Source organism: Hylobates moloch, unplaced genomic scaffold, assembly GCF_009828535.3.
Source record: "Hylobates moloch isolate HMO894 unplaced genomic scaffold, HMol_V3 SCAFFOLD_3, whole genome shotgun sequence".
NCBI classification, from domain to species: domain Eukaryota; kingdom Metazoa; phylum Chordata; class Mammalia; order Primates; family Hylobatidae; genus Hylobates; species Hylobates moloch.
The window spans coordinates 107,209,674-107,231,758 of record NW_026652278.1 but is presented as its reverse complement, the minus strand read 5'-3'; the positions used below and the strand labels follow the sequence as shown (position 1 = coordinate 107,231,758).

General features: G+C 37.2%; 1 protein-coding gene across 3 annotated transcripts in view; it reads right to left on the bottom strand.

The window, feature by feature from the left end:
• UGT8 (UDP glycosyltransferase 8) overlaps window positions 1-22,085 on the bottom strand; it is a 92,339-nt gene that overhangs the window by 57,094 nt on the left and 13,160 nt on the right. The window contains exon 1 of one of the 3 annotated variants that reach the window (XM_058436694.1): window positions 740-792. The exons of the other annotated variants lie outside the window; for them this stretch is intronic. The gene's annotated coding sequence lies outside the window, so the exon portion shown is untranslated. Of the gene's footprint in view, window positions 1-739; window positions 793-22,085 lie in introns of those variants that run through there. 3 annotated transcript variants of the gene reach the window in all.

The window sequence follows — 22,085 nt, the reverse complement described above, 5'->3', positions numbered from 1 at the left end:
ACATCCTCTCCAGCACCTGTTGTTTCCTGACTTTTCATGTTAACAGATACGTGTAATAAAGTTGTCTTTTATTGTTTTTAGAGATAAATATACTATACGTGGGGATCATATAGTGTGCAAATACACCCACTAACCTATTCAATATAATGAATTCTTAGACTCTAAATTAGACCCCCAAATAGAAAAAAAGATCTAAACAATTGCTCATGCAAACTGGACACATTTCAAAAATCTCAAAATAGATTTATACACACATCACCAACACACATATAACCAAATTGATACCTATTTTTACTCCTTAGAATACATTAACCCTCCTATTTGTATCAATTCCCAACATCTAAATGCGGTTTTAACAACTATACCTTCTCAACATTCAAACACTGCAAGCAATGTAAAGAAATCAATAGCAGGCAACTAATAGATTCTTCCAATAACAAGACTGAACTCTAAAATACACATATTTCCAGATGCTTTTTTCCTCTCCTACTCTAAAGAAAGTTTCAAACTATTTGAAAGTTGAAATTATACCATTAAGAATAAGTAAAAGTAATGTACATTACAAACATATAATATAAATGTCACATTATTGTAAGGGCTTTAAAAATAATTAACTTTGGAGAAGATACTGATTCTATAGTAAAGTTGACTGTATAATTACAAGATCAGTGAAGAAAGAAAATTAAGGAGCTGATCTTAGAAAAACCTTCCAAATGTTTATTCTACTGTACTGCCTCACCTATGTGTCTCTCCAATGTTGCCTTCTCACAAATCTGAAGAAGGAAAAAATGAGAGATTTTACAAGGAAATATTATGAACTCCAGGGATAAGACTAATGCCAAAAGAGGTAGGTATTCCAGCAGCTACTGCTCACTGCTGTCACTTCTTGCATATTCGAGAGGTGAGTACTTGATGATGGAACAATGGTAGAAAACTGCTCTCCCCACTGGTTTCTGGATCTAGCTGAGCAGACCATAGGTACACTCTGTTCAGCTAGAGTTAAAACTAGTTTATCTATCATAAATAACTTAAAACAAAAATGATCATAGAGAACAAATCCTTTCACTGTGCTTTTGTTTAATTCTTCCTTTTCAATGTTAATATTTTATTTCAGTAATTACTACAAAGTAAAAAGAAATCACGTAAGTTTTAATGAACTGCTTATATTTTAGAATAGCACTGTCAAGATATAATTATCTTATATTTTAATATAATTATGTTATTATAATAGCCTATATTATTTATATTAAAGAAACCTGAAAAATACTCAATAGAAAGAAAGCAAACTAAGCAATACAAATAAAATATGCAGACATATAAAATGCACCATATGCAGGGAATCAACATGGCACATGGATGCATGTGTAACAGACCTGCACATTGTGCACATGTACCCTAAAACCTAAAGTATAATAAAAAAAAAAAGAAAAAAAAATGCACCATAAACAAATATAATGACGAATGATATCTTAGAAATACAACTTGCAACATACATAATAGATATTTAACTTCCCTAAGTATTCTCCTGACTTCATTTAGTGCAGGAGAGGATTATTACCATCTGCAAATCTCGAAGTTATGTCAAATTCTCAACAACTGGGGACTGGTTATATAGACTGTCATTCATTCACATAATGCAGCCACTAAAATAATCTTATAAAAAGAATATGGCATAAGATATTCAAGATTTAATGTTGACTGAAAATTAGGATACTAAACATTATAAATACCATGTTGCACTTTGCAAAATATATACATGTGTACACATATGGGAATGGTACTTGCCAAAATAGTATTGTTTTTCTCTGGATAGTGTGAATTATAAGGGTTTTAACTTTTTCCTTTTATATATTCACAAAGGAATCCACAGTGGGCATGTGTTACTCTTATTGAAATAAAAATAAATATTATTTTAAAGTAACATATGATGAAAAATACCTCATTCACAATAACAATAAAGTGTACAATATACGTTTTACATTACCAACATAGAATATTTGTTGGCTATAACATGGCCAGACTTCCCCTGAAGATATATACACAGGAATATTTTCTAAATGTATAGAAATACTTTTGTTTTCACAAAAGAAAATATTCTAAAAGTTAATCCTTCCCATGTTATAAATAGATTGATACATTTCTTCCAAATCCCACTGGATGATTTGTTGTGTTTTGTTCGAAATTTAATCAAAATTATACCTATGTTCATTGGAAAAATATAAAAAGAAGACAGAATACATTTTTGAAAAATAAACAGTAATGATTTGGGATATCCATATAAATCTTAAAACATATTTTAAAATCCAGTAATTAAAAACTGGAATTAGCCCAAGAATTCTACATGAAATCAATGGATCAGTGTAGGAAGCCTATTGGAATTCCCTGAATAAATATAAGCACAATAGATGACAAAGGAAGTACCACAAATAGATGAGGAAAGAACAACTTATTCAATAGTGTTAAAAATTTGCTTTATATTTGAAAAATAAAATCACTATATTTTTTACCTTAAACCTTCCTTAAAGTAAACTGAATAGCATAGTGTTACAAGTTTTTTAGATAAATCCATTAAAAATATTTAGCTTTAAAGGATTATCTGGAAAGAGAAAAAAAAAGCATAAAGCAAAGAAAACAATCGCTTTTACAAATATTAGATATAATTGTATAATCATTAATATTTTTGGAATGTTTAGAACATCTGGAGCAAGCAGAGGTTTCCAGTTTAAAATGGCAGATTAAAGCAAGTGTTTCCATTCCTTTTCTCCCGAAGCTCCATTGGAAATTTGAGTGAAGAATACAAAAGAAAATAAATACACATGAGTTCTGAGAAGTGGTATGAGGCATTGACAGGGCTATAGTGGAATGACTGAACAAATGAACAAATTAGACTTGTCTCTTATAAAACTGGCAAGGATGTTATTTTTAGTAATAATGCTCAACTCTTGCAAAGGCACAGTGTAGTCTTAAGAAGTTGGTGAAAATGTAAACTGGTGTAAATGTTCTGAAATACAACTGGCATATTATTTTATAACACTACAGAAATACCAATACTTATGTACAAAAATGTCCATTGCATTCATAGCCAACAGCAAACAGCCAGAAACCACTATAAAGCCAACAGTAGATTAATTTAATTACAGTATATTTTTATGATGGAAAATTACAGAACTATCAAAAATAATGTTTGAAAATAATTTTAATATCAGAAAATACTTGTAACATAACACTAAGATCAGAAATAAAATTATGTATATGATATATACATATATGTATATATAAAGTGATTATAATGATAATGAAGTAAAGATGAAACTGATGACAGTTTTAAGGTTATGGACTTGAACAATTTTCTTTCCTTTTCTTATATTTTTCAGGATTTTCAAAGATTTCTACCAAAAGTAGGTAATTCTTATAACAGCTATCAGCTGGCACATCCCTGGAGCTGGAGCCTTACTCTCATCCTCCCTTTGGAGTTAAGCATCTTAAAACATCAGTCTCTATTTGCTGGTCTCCACTTACTCCCCAAATGTTTACAGTCAACCTTTGAATCCACCACAATTCTAACCAAATTCTTACTGTTAAGGGCACTAACGCTTCCCAATATTCACACAAATGCCCACTTTCCACTTATCTGTTTGGACTTCCCTTTAACAGTAGCCACTAGTGATTCTCTCTTCCTCTAAATTCTCTCTTGGCTTCTGGGATACTACTGCTGCTTGACTACAAGATTCTGGCAGTGGAGTAATATGCTGCCAGAATCTGGAAGAAAATCCAAAATTCAAAGAATGTACAAAAATTTGAAGACTCTACACAAACTGCATTATCAGTCTACCCTTTTTTCTTCCTATTAAAAATTATTTCTATGCTTGCTTTCAAGACAGGAAGCCAAAAGCATTTTAATAGGTGTGTCTACCACTCACCACAGGGAAGCCATTTAACATTTCAGTGTGAATTAATTTGGGCAAAACAGTAAGAATATCAGGATATTGGGGTGGTACTGTACTTAAACGTTGCACATCCAAAACGTTCATCTGTAAAAGTGATTTCTCCAAGGCCAAAGGAAGGGTTTGTTTGTTTTGTTTGAGACGGAATCTTGCTCTGTCACTCAGGCTAGAGTGCAATGGCATGATCTCAGCTCACTACAACCTTCACCTCCCGGGTTCGAGCAATTCTCCTGCCTCAGCCTCCAGAGTAGCTGGGATTACAGCCACACACCACCATGCCCAACTAATTTTTGTATTTTTTTTTAGTAGAGACAGGGTTTCACCATGTTGGCGGAACTGGTCTCGAACTACTGACCTTGTGATCCGCCCACCTCAGCCTACCAAAGTGCTGGGATTATAGGCAGGAGCGGCCCAAAGGAAGGGTTTTAAACACTTAGAGCTCCAGAAAACAAGTTAGATTAGCTATAATGCTTCTGTGCCTAGGTATCAATGGTTCATATATGCTGAAATTTGATACAGGAATACCCCAATATACTACTGAAATATTTTAAAGATGAAAATAGAATTTTATAAATCCCTTGTATTTCCCATTTTTCCAAAGAGATTAAAGCTAAAATACCAGAGTTTAATACCATACATGGGAGCCAAGATGGCCAAACAGGAACAGCTCCAGCCTACAGCTCCCAGCATGACTGACGCAGAAGATGGGTGATTTCTGCATTTCCAACTGAGGTACCAGGTTCATCTCACTGGGGAGTGTTGGACAGTGGCTGCAGAACAGTGGGCGCAATGCACCGAGCATGAGCCGAAGCAGGGTGAGGCATTGCCTCACCTGGGAAACACAAGCGGTCAGGGAATTACCTTTCCTAGTCAAAGAAAGGGGTGACAGAAGGCACTTGGAAAATCGGGTCACTCCCACCCTAACACTGTGCTTTTCCAATGGTCTTAGCAAACGGCACACCAGGAGATTATATCCCCCCCCGGCTCAGAGGGTCCTACGCTCACGGAGCCTCGCTCATTGCTAGCCCAGCAGTCTGACATCAAACTGCAAGGCGGCCAAGAGGCCAGGGGAGGGGTGCCCACCATTGCTGAGGCTTGAGTAGGTAAACAAAGTGGCCGGGAAGCTCAAACTGTGTGGAGCCCACTGCAGCTCAAGGAGGCCTGCCTGCCTCTGTGCCTCTGTAGACTCCACCTCTGGGGGCAGGGCATAGCCAAACAAAAGGTAGCAGAAACCTCTGCAGACTTAAATGTCCCTGTCTGACAGCTTTGAAGAGAGCACATAGCTGGAAATCTGAGAACGGACAGACTGCCTCCTCAAGTGGGTCCCTGACCCCCGACTAGCCTAACTGGGAGGGACCCCCCCAGTAGGGGCAGACTGACACCTCACACGGCCAGGTACTCCTCTGAGACAAAACTTCCAGAAGAACAATCAGGCAGCAACATTTGCTGTTCACCAATATCCGCTGTTCTGCAGCCTCTGCTACTGATAACCAGGCAAACAGGGTCTGGAGTGGACCTCCAGCAAACTCCAACAGACCTGCAGCTGAGGGTCCTGACTATTAGAAGGAAAACTATCAAACAGAAAGGACAACCACACCAAAACCCATCTGTACATCACCATCATCAAAGACCAAAGGTAGATAAAACAACAAAGAGGGGGAAAAAACAGAGCAGAAAAACTGGAAATTCTAAAAATCAGAGCGCCTCTCCTCCTCCAAAGGAATGCAGCTCCTCACCAGCAACAGAACAGAGCTGGATGAAGAATGACTTTGACGAGTTGAGAGAAGAAGGCTTCAGATGATCAAACTACTCCGAGCTAAAGGAGGAAGTTCAAACCCATGGCAAAGAAGTTAAAAACCTTGAAAAAAAATTAGACTAACTAGAATAACCAATGCAGAGAAGTCCTTCAATGACCTGATGGAGCTGAAAACCATGGCACAAGAACTATGTGACGAATGCACAAGCCTCAGTAGCCAATTCGATCAACTAGAAGAAAGGGTATCAGTGATGGAAGATCAAATGAATGAAATGAAGCCAGAAGAGAAGTTTAGAGAAAAAAGAATAAAAAGAAATGAACAAAGCCTCCAAGAAATATGGGACTATGTGAAAAGACCAAAGCTACGTCTGATTGATGTATCTGAAAGTGACGGGGAGAATGGAACCAAACTGGAAAACACTCTGCAGGATATTATCCATGAGAACTTCCCCAATCTAGCAAGGCAGGCCAACATTCAGATTCAGGAAATACAGAGAACGCCACAAAGATACTCCTCGAGAAGAGGAACTCCAAGACACATAATTGTCAGATTCACCAAAGTTGAAATGAAGGAAAAAATGTTAAGGGCAGCCAGAGAGAAAGGTCGGGTTACCCACAAAGGGAAGCCCATCAGACTAACAGCTGATCTCTCGGCAGAAACTCTACATGACAGAAGAGAGTGGTGGCCGATATTCAACATTCTTAAAGAAAAGAATTTTCAACCCAGAATTTCCTATCCAGCCAAACTAAGCTTCATAAGTGAAGGAGAAATAAAATCCTTTACAGACAAGCAAATGCTGAGAGATATTGTCACCACCAGGCCTGCCCTAAAAGAGCTCCTGAAGGAAGCACTAAACATGGAAAGGAACAACCAGTACCAGCCACTGCAAAAACATGGCAAATTATAAAGACCATCAAGGCTAGGAAGAAACTGCATCAACTAATGAGCAAAATAACCAGCTAACATCATAATGACAGGATCAAATTCACACATAACAATATTAACTTTAAATGTAAATGGGCTAAATGCTCCAATTAAAAGACGCAGACTGGCAAATTGGATAAAGAGTCAAGAACCATCAGTCTGCTGTATTCAGGAAACACATCTCATGCGCAGAGACACACATAGGCTCAAAATAAAGGGATAGAGGAAGATCTACCAAGCAAATAGAAAACAAAAATACGCAGGGGTTGCAATCCTAGTCTCTGATAAAACAGACTTTAAACCAAAAAGATCAAAGGAGACAAAGAAGGCCATTACATAATGGTAAAGGGATCAATTAAACAAGAAGAGCTAACTATCCTAAATATATATGCACCCAATACAGGAGCACCCAGATTCACAAAGCAAGTCCTTAGAGACCTACAAAGAGACTTAGACTCCCACACAAGAATAATGGGAGACTTTAACACCTCACTGTCAACATTAGACAGATCAACAAGACAGAAAGTTAACAAGGATATCCAGGAAATGAACTCAGCTCTGCACCAAGCGGACCTAATAGACATCTACAGAACTCTCCACCCCAAATCAACAGAATATACATTCTTTTCAGCACAACACGACACCTATTCCAAAATTGACCACATAGTTGGAAGTAAAGCTCTCCTCAGCAAATGCAAAAGAACAGAAATTATAACAAACTGTCTCTCAGACCACAGTGCAATCAAACTAGAACTCAGGATTAAGAAACTCACTCAAAACCATTCAACTACATGGAAACTGAACAACCTGCTCCTGAATGACTACTGGGTACATAACAAAATGAAGGCTGAAATAAAGATGTTCTTTGAAACCAATGAGAACAAAGACACAACATACCAGAATCTTTGGGACACATTCAAAGCAGTGTGTAGAGGGAAATTTATAGCACTAAATGCCCACAAGAGAAAGCAGGAAAGATCCAAAATTGACACCCTAACATCACAATTAAAAGAACTAGAAAAGCAAGAGCAAACACATTCAAAAGCTAGCAGAAGGCAAGAAATAACTAAGATCAGAGCAGAACTGAAAGAAATAGAGACACAAAATGCCTTTCAAAAAATCAATGAATCCAGGAGCTGGTTTTTTGAAAAGATCAACAAAATTGATAGACTGCTAGCAAAACTAATAAAGAAGAAAAGAGAGAATCAAATACATGCAATAAAAAATGATAAAGGGGATATCACCACCGATCCCACAGAAATACAAACTACCATCAGAGAATACTACAAACACCTCTACGCAAATAAACTAGAAAATCTAGAAGAAATGGATAAATTCCTCGACAAATACACCCTCCCAAGTCTAAACCAGGAAGAAGTTGAATCTCTGAATAGACCAATAACAGGCTCTGAAATAGTGGCAATAATCAATAGCTTACCAACCAAAAAGAGTCCAGGACCTGATGGGTTCACAGCTGAATTCTACTAGAGGTACAAGGAGGAACTGGTACCATTCCTTCTGAAACTATTCCAATCAATAGAAAAAGAGGGAATCCTCCCTAACACATTTTATGAGGCCAGCATCATCCTGATACCAAAGCCTGGCAGAGACACAACCAAAAAAGAGAATTTCAGATTAATATCCTTGATGAACATTGATGCAAAAATCCTCAATAAAATACTGGCAAACCAAATCCAGCAGCACATCCAAAAGCTTATCCACCATGATCAAGTGGGCTTCATCCCTGGGATGCAAGGCTGGTTCAACATACGCAAATCAATAAATGTAATCCAGCATATAAACAGAACCAAAGACAAAAACCACATGATTATCTCAATAGATGCAGAAAAGGCCTTTGACAAAATTCAACAACCCTTCATGCTAAAAACTCTCAATAAATTAGGTATTGATGGGACATATCTCAAAACAATAAGAGCTATCTATGACAAACCCACAGCCAATATCATACTGAATGGGCAAAAACTGGAAGCATTCCCTTTGAAAACTGGCACAAGACAGGGATGCCCTCTCTTACCACTTCTATTCAACATAGTGTTGGAAGTGCTGGCCAGGGCAATCAGGCAGGAGAAGGAAATAAATGGCATTCAATTAGGAAAAGAGGAAGTCAAATTGTCCCTGTTTGCAGATGACATCATTGTATTTCTAGAAAACCCCATCCTCTCAGCCCAAAATCTCCTTAAGCTGATAGGCAATTTCAGCAAAGTCTCAGGATACAAAATCAATGTGCAAAAATCACAAGCATTCTTATACACCAGTAACAAACAGAGAGCCAAATTGTGAGTGGACTCCCATTCACCATTGCTTCAAAGAGAATAAAATACCTAGGAATCTAACTTACAAGGGACGTGAAGGACCTCTTCAGGGAGAACTACAAACCACTGCTCAATGAAATAAAAGAGGATACAAACAAATGGAAGAACATTCCATGCTCATGGGTAGGAAGAATCAATAACGTGAAAATAGCCATACTGCCCAAGGTAATTTATGGATTCAATGCCATCCCCATAAAGCTACCAATGACTTTATTCACAGAATTGGAAAAAACTATGTTAAAGTTCATATGGAACCAAAAAAGAGCCCACATTGCCAAGTCTATCCTAAGCCAAAAGAACAAAGCTGGAGGCATCATGCTACCTGACTTTAAACTACACTACAAGGCTACAGTAACCAAAACAGCATGGTACTGGTACCAAAACAGAGATAAAGCTCAATGGAACAGAACAGAGCCCTCAAAAATAATGCCACATATCTACAACTATCTGATCTTTGACAAATCTGACAAAAACAAGCAATGGGGAAAGGATTCCCTATTTAATAAATGGTGCTGGGAAAACTGGCTAGCCATATGTAGAAAGCTGAAACTGGATTCCTTCCTTCCACCTTATAAGAAAATTAATTCAAGATGGATTAAAGACTTACATGTTAGACCTCAAACCATAAAAACCCTAGAAGAAAACCTTGGCAATACCATTCAGGACATAGGCGTGGGCAAGGACTTCATGTCTAAAACATCAAAAGCAATGGCAACAAAAGCCAAAATTGACAAATGGGATCTAATTAAACTAAAGAGCTTCTACACAGCAAAAGAAACTACCATCAGAGTGAACAGGCACCCTACAAAATGGGAGAAAATTTCACAACCTACTCATCTGACAAATGGCTAACATCCATAATCTACAAGGAACACCAACAAATTTACAAGAAAAAAATAAACAACCCCATCAAAAAGTGGGTGAAGAATATGAACAGACACTTCTCAAAAGAAGACATTTATGCAGCCAAAAGACACATGAAAAAATGCTCATCATCACTGGCTATCAGAGAAATGCAAATCAAAACCACAATGAGATACCATCTCACACCAGTTAGAATGGCCATCATTAAAAAGTCAGGAAACAACAGGTGCTGGAGAGGATGTGGAGAAATAGGAACACTTTTACACTGTTGGTGGGACTGTAAACTAGTTCAACCATTTTGGAAGTCAGTGTGGTGATTCCTCAGGGATCTAGAACTAGAAATACCATTTGACCCAGCCATCCCATTACTGGGTATATACCCAAAGGACTATAAATCATGCTGCTATAAAGACACATGCACACGTATGTTTATTGTGGCGCTATTCACAATAGCAAAGACTTGGAACCAACCCAAATGTCCAACAACGATAGAAGGGATTAAGAAAATGTGGCACATATACACCATGCAATACTATGCAGTCATAAAAAAGGATGAGTTCATGTCCTTTGTAGGGACATGGATGAAACTGGAAACCATCATTCTCAGCAGACTGTCGCAAGGACAAAAAAAACCTAACACCGCACGTTCTCATCATAGGTGGGAATTGAACAGTGAGAACACATGGACATGGGAAGGGGAACATCAGACTCCGGGGACTGTTGTGGGGTGGGGAGAGGGGGGAGGGACAGCATTAGGAGATATACCTAATGCTAAATGACGAGTTAATGGGTGCAGCACACCAACATGGCACATGGATACATATGTAACAAACCTGCACATTGTGCATATGTACCCTAAAACTTAAAGTATAATAATAATTTTAAAAAATAAATAAAAAATAAAAAGATATTAGAAGACACAAAACTGTACATTCTTACCTGTATAATCATAGATACTTGGAAGACATATATTATAGATACTTGGAAGACATATACTATAGATACTTGGAAGACATAGATTCTTACCTGTATAATCATAGATACTTGGAAGACACATATTTACATATATATAAATATGTATACATATATATTTTTAAAATGAGGTATGTGATCAAGACGAAAGTTTTAATACCACTGTTTTCTTTATTAAAAAGGAAAATTGCATTTTTTAAAAATTACAAACTTTTATCCTTATTGTCTAAATTTGGTTTCTGGAACAGAAGCATCAGTGTTACCTGGTAACTTGTTAGAAATGGAAATTCTTGGGCTCATCCCAGGACTGTAAAATCAGAAACCACGAGGGCAGGCCCCACAGTGTGTGTTTTAACAAGACCTCCAGGTGATTGTGACGCCTGCTGAAGTTTGAGACCCACTTTTCTATGATACCAGATATCCCCGTCAATTCACTTTTCTCGCATAATGAAAAGATTCTGATCATCTTAAGGACAAAAGAAAAATTCAGTTTAGATTTTAAAATGCTTTCCAGGTTAGTTTTATAACCTAAACTCGTATCTTATTTTACTTACTAATTGGTTATTGAGGCATCAACAAATATTCTTAGTTCAGATAAACCCACACATTTCTCAGTTTATTTAAAAAACAGGGTTGAATTAGTTGTTTATTTTGGTATACTTTGCTATGACATTGTATAAGTGTAGCCTAGATTTTCTTAATTTTTAATCACAGGGAATAAAGGGGATGAGGATTTTAAAAAAGCCAAAAACCCTTAGTCCTAGGCCTCATCCCCAGAAATTCTGATTTGATTGAACTATGTTGTAGATGGCAGGTTTTCAGGCATCTCTATTTTTCTAAAGCTTCCCAGGTGATTATTATGTGCAGTTGGACTATAGCCATATGTTCAAAGATTGGCCCATCTACCACATATAGGTCCATTAAAAAAATTGCACATTAGATCTATTAGGTTCTTTTATTATTTTAAGCAAATTGTCCTTTCATCTATGTTTAATTTAAAAATATTTTCTTTTCCAATAGGTTATTGGTATTGTTGATTTGCTTAACCATGTTATTGATCATTTTATTACTCTTTATTCAGCCTCCTGATTTTGCTGTAAATCCTTGCTTACTCAAAATGCACTCCAAGCACCAGTAGTCCCAAATTACTAGAGAGCTTGTTTCATAAATAAGTATGATGGGGCCCTACCCTATGTCTGCTGAGCCACAATTTATATTTTAATAGTGTCCCTATAAAATGTGTCTTCACATTAATGCTCCTCTATAACTTAAAATTTAAAATCAAGGTAAATTCTTTTTCTTTTCGTTTTGTTTCTTAGAATTCATTGGTTTGATCTTAACTACTTTTTATGAACCAAAGATATCAATCTCATTAAATCTATTCTTAAACCCTTTTTTTCCCAGTAAGTTTTAGATTAGTAAGGGATATTTTAAATTATCAAATTTCATAGCCCCACTTGATAGGTGAAGAAAATTAGGGACATAAATTAAATGGCTTGGCCTAAATTACAAAGGCTACTGATTTGGGGATCCATAGATGCATGCTGCAATCATTTTATTTTTTGTTTCATTATATGTCACTTAAAATGATATCTTTATAATTTAAACTACTTGAACTGTGAGCTAACTGAAAAGATGACTATCTTAGGTTACCAAGTACCATACATGTCCAAAAAACCTCAACATTTTATATATACATTAACAATTATTTTAATTATCTGTCTAAATTGATCTTGATAATACTTTTCTAACACACTACTTCAAATTAGTTTAGAATTTAATTAAGTAATAATGGGGAAGTTGACTATTAAACAAAATGAAAATGAAAGGAACTACTATTTCTGTTTACTAATTAAGTACTAAAAATATTCATGTGCTTCTGAGAGACTCCTGGTACTTTGTATACAGAAATTTAAACAGAAAGTTGTTTGGAATTGTTTATTCTGAGTTCCTGGGAATCTGGGGCTATGTGCATTATATTTTTCTAAATTCCCAAGATAATTGAGCTTTAATTCAGGTCTTGATAGTTGGATCCACATTACCTTCATTGTATTACCTGTATTTCTCTTATTGCACATAAATAGCGAGTGCTAGATCCCTATCTGTCAATCCAGTGGGAGAATTGCATAAATATCCCCAGCTGCTTACTAAATATGCAGATTCTTGTGTTTCTCCCTAGACTCCATAACAGCTTATTTGCTGAGGTGACTTTGGAACCTGTATTTTCAGTAAGTACTTGAGGTGATTCTTCTGGACGCCAGAATTTGAAAACAACTTCATTAGGTGATTATATCTTTGTGTTTTAAATAGTTAAATTTAATCACCATCATCAGGCATTAATTGGATACATACTATATACAAGGTACTGAGTGCAGTCTGTTGATATTCGTATTATCTTATTTTTATTTTCTCACTATATTTTTGTTTTTATCTTACCTTCCTGCTTAATGTTTGCAGAGAAACTCCCCAGGTGGGCCTAAGCCAGCTATCACTGATAAGCGAATAGGGTTGAGTTTCTCATTACAGCTTCACCACCTGTACTGTAGATGTCTGAAAAGAGATAACTGCAGATACTTGTGTTGAAGAAGTGGTAAGTGCAACTAGCTTGGAGTGGTACAACAGCAACAACAACTTTCTTTATAACCTCTCCTTCAAGAAGAGGTTCTTTTGTATTCCTCTTGGCACTTATGAATGTTCCAGGTGCAAAACTGAATTTTTTGAGTGGTATTTCTAAGGTCTCTTCCTTTCGTATTTCATGTGTGTAAAGAAGGGTCTGCCTCTGTAATACCCTTAGAGATTTCTATTAATCTTATTTTTCATAAGATGACATACTAGTTTAAGGAATGGAATAGTAACACAGTATTTTTCTTTATGCTCTTTTAAATGAGTTTGTTATCAGGCAAAGCAATATTTTAAAAACAAAAGTGATTGTGTTAGAAATTTTGACCAAAAACTTCTGACAGGGAACTTTGGATTAATTTATTTCATTAAGTTTGTGAAATGGAACGAAATTCCTTCTTCCTTTGCATTCAGCATTTTTCAGTTTTATTTCTGCAGTTAAGCTGTGGGCTTCTATACAAATAAATATAATTTTTCTGATGGAATGAAAAACATTAATTTAGTAATGTGGAGGATTTTGAAAATCTAGAGTTATCTGTATATATTAACTGCTGACAGCCAAACTGAGTTCTCTCTGTGTAAGGTTTTCACCCAGATTGTACTCTTAAAGGTGCCAGACTTTTTTTTTTTGGGGGGGGGAGGCAGGTGGCAGTTTTAACCAACAACAGGTGGCCTCAATTTTCTGAATTATTTCTTCTCCTACCTCAAATCAGTATGTTCCCATTCTAGTGATTTTAGGGGATTCTTTGCTTTTAGTAGTTTACTTGCTAATAGCCATCATAAATAACTTGATTACCAAGAATTGCCTACAGATGAAAGATACATATTTAAAACAAGGGCTATTTAACAACCAAGTAGATATAAAGCTTAGTTTTTCCCAGTTTGTCCACAGTTAACAATTTTTTTTAAGCTTTCTTTTCTTTCTCTCTTCACATGGTGGGATACGAGTACATTAAGTTACTAGATACTAGATCTTTGTCAAGTTTTTATCCTCTCAGTCTTATTATCTGTAAAGTGGGAGCCACTTTCTTGCCTTCATGTGATCTCAATATGAAATGAGATAATGTTTAGAAAGCTGGTAATGCAGGGGGAAGGCATGTAGCAATTAAAAACAGCTGCTGTTTATTGACACTTGTATGTTAAGTCAAAGTTATAGGGTGACCAGCTCGTCCCCGTGTGCCCAAGACTTTCCTAGTTTTAGCACTGAAAGTCCCACATCCTGGGAAACTTCCCCCGCCCCCCTGCCTCTCCCAGTTCTAGGCAAACCAGGATCCTGAGTCCCCCTAGGGCTTCAGTGACTTAGAAAAGGTAGCTTAGTTGCTTCACACACAATAATTTGGGCATAAGCAGGCAGGGCTGGTGTTATGGTTTCACAATCTCAGGACCCAAGTGTCTTTGTTGTTACACCTTTTCTGGTTTATAATTCTGTCTGTATGGTCTAGGATGTTAATAATTACCATGTCTCATTCCAGCTGGCAGGAAGGTGAAAAGTGAAACTCCAAGGGCATACATTAGAAATTGCACATAGCAATTCTGCTTCCGTTTCACTCTCATTGAGTACAACTTAATTTATGTGACTAAAACCAGCTATTAGAGAGGTAGAGAAAAATTGTCTTTCGTGTTTTTGGCTATAAGCCAAACTGAAGTAGTGGGGGATACCATTACTGGAAGAAAGAACAAAGGCCACAGCTGTCTCTCATGTGCCTATGCCTGGCATCTAAGTTCTAGTTTCCTTTCATAATTCTTGTTATTACTGAAGGTAATGGCAATTATCTTGGTCATTTATAACACTACTGTGAATGTGTAAAATGAAAGACCCCAGATTCAAGGAAAAGCTGTAATGAAATCAGTACTTTTACTTGCTACTTTCTTCTTCCACCTGTAGTACACATTAGCCCAGGAATTTTCTCTGTAGTTGAGTTGTGTAAATAACTTCAGTGCCTCAGGAAACAGCTTTTGATTCAGAACTTTGTTCAAAAGCAAGACAATTCATATAATTAGAAGGTTCATTTATTTAAAATTAAAGAAAAAAGTGGGGCTGGTAGTGTAGATGCATGTGATTCATCTATATGTCCTGGTTCAAAGTAATAATTGCAGTCATTTACTCAGTAAATAAATGTTGAGTGCTTACTACATAGTTAGGCAATGAGAATAAAGCAATTACCAAGTTTAACTAAAATCCCTACCTTTATGGAGCTTAAGTCATACTAGGGAAAGGCAGAAAAATAGATTTTTTAAAATAAAATTTATATTTATTTAAAAGCACCAGTAAAGATAATCAATATTTATTTTACTGAATTTATATTTATTTATTTTTTATTTTGCTGGATGGCATTTTCCAAGGCTTACATGTAGGGGGTGCTTTGAAGAGAGATGAAGTTTCTCTTACAATATTCTATATAGTACAAAGTTTCTGGTGGCAATTGATTGGTGTATTTGCTCACATTATTGCAGTCCACATAATACTAAATGCCAGGGAAACTTAAAAGTACTGAGAACCTCAGCTGTTCAGATTACATAATCTGCTTTAAACTAAATCATCCCCTTTATTTTTCCAAATATGATTCACCATATACAGACATGATTTTATATTTTCCATAAGCCCTTATTTTGTTTTTCCCTTAATGCAAAGATACTTTGATTAATTCTTGTTTAAAATAATGAATTGCTGAGCCTCTGAGATGATAGACTCTCAAAAATCAACTTATTTCATGTAGTTTACGTGCTTGTCATTTTTTTTATATGGTTCAATGGTTCATCCACATGAATGCTTTCCAGTTCGGAGTTACTAACAATGAGCAGCTCTTGAATTGGAGAAATGAGAGGAATGATTCTTTCAAGTGGTAGTAAAAGGTGATTCCCCAATTTTTTTTAAATAACAAGGGTGGAGGATGGGAGGAGGGAGAGGGTCAGGAAAAATAATTGAGTAGTAGGCTTAATACCTGGGTGATGAAATAATCTGTACAACAAACCCCCGTGACACAAGTTTACCTATGTAACAAACCTGCACTTATACCCCTGAACTTGAGTTAAAAATAAAAATACAAAATAAAGAGAGTTAACATATTTCAAAAAAAAAAAAAGTAATGTAACTGGAAGTCACGTATGGTATTTTTTTTTATAAGCATTCATCTTTTTTTATTAGACTTTAAGTTTTAGGGTACATGTGCACAACGTGCAGGTTTGTTACATATGTATACATGTGCCATGTTGGTGTGCTGCACCCATTAACTCATCATTTAACATTAGGTATATCTCATAATGCTATCCCTCCCCCTTCCCCCCACGCCACAACAGTCCCCGGTGTGTGATGTTCCCCTTCCTGTGTTCATGTGTTCTCATCGTTCAATTCCCACCTATGAGTGAGAACATGCGGTGTTTGGTTTTTTGTCCTTGCGATAGTTTGCTGAGAATGATGGTTTCCAGTTTCATCAATGTCCCTACAAAGGACATGAACTCATCCTTTTTTATGGCTGCATAGTATTCCATGGTGTGTATGTGCCACATTTTCTTAATCCAGTCTATCATTGTTGGCCATTTGGGTTGGTTCCAAGTCTTTGCTATTGTGAATAGTGCTGCAGTAAACATACGTGTGCATGTGTCTTTATAGCAGCATGTTTTATAATCCTTGTGGGTATATACCCAGTAATGGGATGGCTGGGTCAAATGGTATTTCTAGTTCTAGATCCCTGAGGAATCACCACGCTGATTTCCACAATGGTTGAACTAGTTTACAGTCCCACCGACAGTGTAAAAGTGTTCCTATTTCTCCACATCCTCTCCAGCACCTGTTGTTTCCTGATTTTTTAATGATGGCCATTCTAACTGGTGTAAGATGGTATCTCACTGTGGTTTTGATTTGCATTTCTCTGATGGCCAGTGATGATGAGCATTTCTTCATGTGTTTTTCGGCTGCATAAATGTCTTCTTTTGAGAAGTGTCTGTTCATGTCCTCTGCCCACTTTTTGATGGGGTTGTTTGTTTTTTTCTTGTAAATTTGTTTGAGTTCATTGTAGATTATGGATGTTAGCCATTTGTCAGATGAGTAGGTTGTGAAATTTTCTCCCATTTTGTAGGGTGCCTGTTCACTCTGATGGTAGTTTCTTTTGCTGTGTAGAAGCTCTTTAGTTTAATTAGATCCCATTTGTCAATTTTGGCTTTTGTTGCCATTGCTTTTGATGTTTTAGACATGAAGTCCTTGCCCATGCCTATGTCCTGAATGGTATTGCCAAGGTTTTCTTCTAGGGTTTTTATGGTTTGAGGTCTAACATGTAAGTCTTTAATCCATCTTGAATTAATTTTCTTATAAGGTGTAAGGAAGGAATCCAGTTTCAGCTTTCTACATATGGCTAGCCAGTTTTCCCAGCACCATTTATTAAATAGGGAATCCTTTCCCCATTGCTTGTTTTTGTCAGATTTGTCAAAGATCAGATAGTTGTAGATATGTGGCATTATTTTTGAGGGCTCTGTTCTGTTCCATTGAGCTTTATCTCTGTTTTGGTACCAGTACCATGCTGTTTTGGTTACTGTAGCCTTGTAGTGTAGTTTAAAGTCAGGTAGCATGATGCCTCCAGCTTTGTTCTTTTGGCTTAGGATAGACTTGGCAATGTGGGCTCTTTTTTGGTTCCATATGAACTTTAACGTAGTTTTTTCCAATTCTGTGAATAAAGTCATTGGTAGCTTTATGGGGATGGCATTGAATCCATAAATTACCTTGGGCAGTATGGCTATTTTCACGTTATTGATTCTTCCTACCCATGAGCATGGAATGTTCTTCCATTTGTTTGTATCCTCTTTTATTTCATTGAGCAGTGGTTTGTAGTTCTCCCTGAAGAGGTCCTTCACGTCCCTTGTAAGTTAGATTCCTAGGTATTTTATTCTCTTTGAAGCAATGGTGAATGGGAGTCCACTCACAATTTGGCTCTCTGTTTGTTACTGGTGTATAAGAATGCTTGTGATTTTTGCACATTGATTTTGTATCCTGAGACTTTGCTGAAATTGCCTATCAGCTTAAGGAGATTTTGGGCTGAGAGGATGGGGTTTTCTAGAAATACAATGATGTCATCTGCAAACAGGGACAATTTGACTTCCTCTTTTCCTAATTGAATGCCATTTATTTCCTTCTCCTGCCTGATTGCCCTGGCCAGCACTTCCAACACTATGTTGAATAGAAGTGGTAAGAGAGGGCATCCCTGTCTTGTGCCAGTTTTCAAAGGGAATGCTTCCAGTTTTTGCCCATTCAGTATGATATTGGCTGTGGGTTTGTCATAGATAGCTCTTATTGTTTTGAGATATGTCCCATCAATACCTAATTTATTGAGAGTTTTTAGCATGAAGGGTTGTTGAATTTTGTCAAAGGCCTTTTCTGCATCTATTGAGATAATCATGTGGTTTTTGTCGTTGGCTCTGTTTATATGCTGGATTACATTTATTGATTTGCATATGTTGAACCAGCCTTGCATCCCAGGGATGAAGCCCACTTGATCGTGGTGGATAAGCTTTTGGATGTGCTGCTGGATTTGGTTTGCCAGTATTTTATTGAGGATTTTTGCATCGATGTTCATCAAGTATATTGGTCTGAAATTCTCTTTTTTGGTTGTGTCTCTGCCAGGCTTTGGTATCAGGATGATGCTGGCCTCATGAAATGAATTAGGGTGGATTCCCTCTTTTTCTATTGATTGGAATAGTTTCAGAAGGAATGGTACCAGTTCCTCCTTGTACCTCTGGTAGAATTCAGCTGTGAATCCATCAGGTCCTGGACTTCTTTTGGTTGGTAAGCTATTAATTATTGCCTCAATTTCAGAGCCTGTTATTGGTCTATTCAGAGATTCAACTTCTTCCTGATTTAGTCTTGGGAGGGTGTATTTGTCGAGGAATTTATCCATTTCTTCTAGATTTTCTAGTTCATTTGCATAGAGATGTTTATAGTATTCTCTGATGGTAGTTTGTATTTCTGTGGGATCGGTGGTGATATCCCCTTTATCATTTTTTATTGCGTGTATTTGATTCTCTCTTTTCTTCTTTATTAGTTTTGCTAGCAGTCTATCAATTTTGTTGATCTTTTCAAAAAACCAGCTCCTGGATTCATTGATTTTTTTTGAAAGGTTTTTTGTGTCTCTATTTCCTTCAGTTCTGCTCTGATCTTAGTTATTTCTTGCCTTCTGCTAGCTTTTGAATGTGTTTGCTCTTGCTTCTCTAGTTCTTTTAATTTTGTAATGTTAGGGTGTCAATTTTGGATCTTTCCTGCTTTCTCTTGTGGGCATTTAGTGCTATAAATTTCCCTCTACACACTGCTTTGAATGTGTCCCAAAGATTCTGGTATGTTGTGTCTTTGTTCTCATTGGTTTCAAAGAACATCTTTATTTCTGCCTTCATTTTGTTATGTACCCAGTAGTCATTCAGGAGCAGGTTGTTCAGTTTCCATGTAGTTGAGTGGTTTTGAGTGAGTTTCTTAATCCTGAGTTCTAGTTTGATTGCACTGTGGTCTGAGAGACAGTTTGTTATAATTTCTGTTCTTTCATATTTGCTGAGGAGAGCTTTACTTCCAACTATTTGGTCAATTTTGGAATAGGTGTGGTGTGGTGCTGAAAAGAATGTATATTCTGTTGATTTGGGGTGGAGAGTTCTGTAGGTGTCTATTAGGTCCGCTTGGTGCAGAACTGAGTTAAGTTCCTGGGTAACCTTGTTAACTTTCTGTCTTGTTGATCTGTCTAATGTTGACAGTGGGGTGTTAAAATCTCCCATTATTATTGTGTGGGAGTCTAAGTCTCTTTGTAGATCACTCAGGACTTGCTTTATGAATCTGGGTGCTCCTGTATTGGGTGCATATATATTTAGGATAGTTAGCTCTTCTTGTTTAATTGATCCCTTTACCATTATGTAATGGCCATCTTTGTCTCTTTTGATCTTTGTTGGTTTAAAGTCTATTTTATCAGAGACTAGGATTGCAACCCCTGTCTTTTTTTGTTTTCCATTTGCTTGATAGATCTTCCTCCATCCCTTTATTTTGAGTCTATGTGTGTCTCTGCACATGAGATGGGTTTCCTGAATACAGCACACTGATGGGTCTTGTCTCCTTATCCAATTTGCCAGTCTGTGTCTTTTAATTGGAGCATTTAGCCCATTTACATTTAAAGTTAATATTGTTTTGTGTGAATTTGATCCTGTCATTATGATGTTAGCTGGTTATTTTGCTCATTAGTTGATGCAGTTTCTTCCTAGCCTCGATGGTCTTTACAATTTGGCATGTTTTTGCAGTGGCTGGTACTGGTTGTTCCTTTCCATGTTTAGTGCTTCCTTCAGGAGCTCTTTTAGGGCAGGCCTGGTGGTGACAAAATCACTCAGCATTTGCTTGTCTGTAAAGGATCTTATTTCTCCTTCACTTATGAAGCTTAGTTTGGCTGGATATGAAATTCTGGGTTGAAAATTCTTTTCTTTAAGAATGTTGAATATCGGCCACCACTCTCTTCTGTCATGTAGAGTTTCTGCCGAGAGATCAGCTGTTAGTCTGATGGGCTTCCCTTTGTGGGTAACCCGACCTTTCTCTCTGGCTGCCCTTAACATTTTTTCCTTCATTTCAATTTTGGTGAATCTGACAATTATATGTCTTGGAGTTGCTCTTCTTGAAGAGTATCTTTGTGGCGTTCTCTGTATTTCCTGAATCTGAATGTTGGCCTGCCTTGCTAGATTGGGGAAGTTCTCCTTGATAATATCTTGCAGAGTGTTTCCCAACTTGGTTCCATTCTCCCCATCATTTTCAGGTACACCAATCAGACGTAGGTTTGGTCTTTTCACATGGTCCCATATTTCTTGGAGGCTTTGTTCATTTCTTTTTATTCTTTTTTCTCTAAACTTCTCTTCTCGCTTCATTTCATTCATCTTCCATCACTGATACCCTTTCTTCCAGTTGATCGCATCAGCTACTGAGGCTTCTGCAGTCTTCACGTAGTTCTCGAAACTTGGCTTTCAGCTCCATCAGCTCCTTTAAGTACTTCTCTGCATTGGTTATTTTAGTTAAACATTTGTCTAATTTTTTTCAAAGGTTTTAACTTCTTTGCCATTGGTTTGAATTTCCTCCTGTAGCTCGGAGTAGTTTGATCATCTGAAGCCTTCTTCTCTCAACTCGTCAAAGTCGTTCTCCATCCAGCTTTGTTCCGCTGCTGGTGAGGAACTACGTTCCTTTGGAGGAGGAGAGGCGCTCGGCTTTTTAGAGTTTCCAGTTTTTCTGCTCTGTTTTCTCCCCATCTTTGTAGTTTTTTCTACTTTTGGTCTTTGATGATGGTGATGTACAGATGGGTTTTTGGTGTGGGTGTCCTTTCTGTTTGTTAGTTTTCCTTCTAACAGACAGGACCCTCAGCTGCAGGTCTGTTGGAGTTTGCTAGAGGTCCACTCCAGACCCTGTTTGGCTGGGTGTCAGCAGCGGTGGCTGCAGAACAGCGGATTTTTGTCCACCGCAAATTCAGCTGTCTGATCGTTCCTCTGGAAGTTTTGTCTCAGAGGAGAATCCGGCCGAGTGAGGTGTCAGTCTGTCCCTACTGGGGGGTGCCTCCCAGTTAGGCTGCTCGGGAGTCAGGGTGCCACTTTAGGAGGCAGTCTGCCCGTTCTCAGATCTCCAGCTGCGTGCTGGGAGAACCACTACTCTCTTCAAAGCTCAGATGGAAATGCAGAAATCA